Source organism: Aplysia californica, unplaced genomic scaffold (genome assembly GCF_000002075.1).
Source record: "Aplysia californica isolate F4 #8 unplaced genomic scaffold, AplCal3.0 scaffold00251, whole genome shotgun sequence".
Classification (NCBI taxonomy): Eukaryota; Metazoa; Mollusca; class Gastropoda; order Aplysiida; family Aplysiidae; genus Aplysia; species Aplysia californica.
In genome coordinates, this window is record NW_004797521.1 from 69,463 (window position 1) to 70,976 (window position 1,514).

Below are 1,514 nucleotides of genomic sequence, written 5' to 3' on the forward strand. Positions count from 1 at the left end.
GGGGTTAGATCTAGTTGTTTCTTTTTGGTTGACATATTGAAGAAACTTTTTAGTGCACAGAAGTCACATGATCTCAGAGTCATGTGATCAATTCAGTGGTGCCTGCTTAGTGCTTAGCAACCCGAGACCAACTTCACTTCCGCCGTGTCACTTCTGCTGCGGCGAAATCATAACACCACGAGACGACCTAGGCTGGGCTACTGACTTATTTCCAGCCCTGGTGTTGGGCACATTGTTTTCTGTTTAACCAGTTTGTAAATTTAAGTGGCTGTATCGACGGATATAAGAAAATATCGACAGAACGAAACTGACAAAGGTTTGTGACTCTGTGTGGCTTTGTAAACTTTAGGTTGTCTTCTTACCGTCTTACCTTGCCTTAGACTTAGATTGTAGAATCTACACGGTTAGACTGCAAAGTCTAAAGCCCCTGTTACACGCAACGATAAATTGTATCAAATTCATCGTATGAGAGGACTGTCCGTTTTATCGAACTGTGTTGTCTGTTTACACGTTCCAATCCATCGTCCAGTTTTCTTTAGGTCGAGGAGATTCCTCGTCACAAATTGAAGCCACCATCATTCACCATGTCTCATTGCGAAGACAGCGATTTGCCTGGGAAGCATAGATTCTAGATTTTAGTGAAGGTTTTGAGCTCTGGACCTGCCTAATGAATGAATGAAAGGCGAACACTGTACCTCTAGATCACGAGAGCCCCCCTCCCCCTTCCCCTGTACATTCTGATACAGCAGAACAGTGTCTTATCTTTAGAAAGGGTTGGCCATACTGTACCGTGTTGTGTGGAGAAAGAGAAGCTTTGACTTTGACTTGACTGCAGACGTGCAACGCACCGAGTGACCTTGATGCACTTCACCATTGACAGTCAACTAAATAATAAAATTGCTAAATAGTAAAATATACACAATAACGCTCCAAATCAAGTTCTTCGCGAACAGCTGTGCTTATTTTGAGACGCTGATTCCGAATATGAAATCAGTTTTTACCTACGATAATTATTTAAAAAATTTTTAGCTCTGAGTTTAATTCTGTGCGACGGCAAATTTCAAAGTGAATCTACGTCACACCGCGTCTCCCTCAAGTGTGACAGTAATTGCATGAAAAATATTGAGCAGCGCTTTATTTCTCGACCGAGTGTCCAAACCATCGTTCAATCGTCCAAATTTTTTGTACAATTTTGTGGTTTACACCTGACGATTTATTGTAGGCAAGCGCTATTTGCAACGTTGCGTTCTGAATAGCTCCTGTGCTATTTGAAACGCCAGTACTAGATCTAGAATCTAGATCTAGCTCTAGATGTAAAGAATGACTCATCACTTGTCGGATAACATCAATGAACTTTTAATGATTCAACGGGGTTTCAAGTGATGACGACATCAACTGAAATGAAATGGAAAACACAAGACGGGGATGTAGAACGGAATGAAATGATAAGTGATCGCACTGACAAATGAATCTAGACCTGCATGCATGAGTCCCCGAGGGGCGCAGAGTGATGA

At 41.9% G+C, this 1,514-nt stretch overlaps 1 protein-coding gene across 1 annotated transcript in view; it reads left to right on the top strand.

The window, feature by feature from the left end:
- Positions 1-93: 93 nt before the first annotated feature.
- LOC106012051 (UPF0686 protein C11orf1 homolog) overlaps positions 94-1,514 on the top strand; it is a gene marked incomplete at its 3' end in the record, with an annotated part of 9,937 nt that continues 8,516 nt past the window's right edge. Inside the window, 1 exon segment of the mRNA XM_013083730.2 lies at positions 94-316.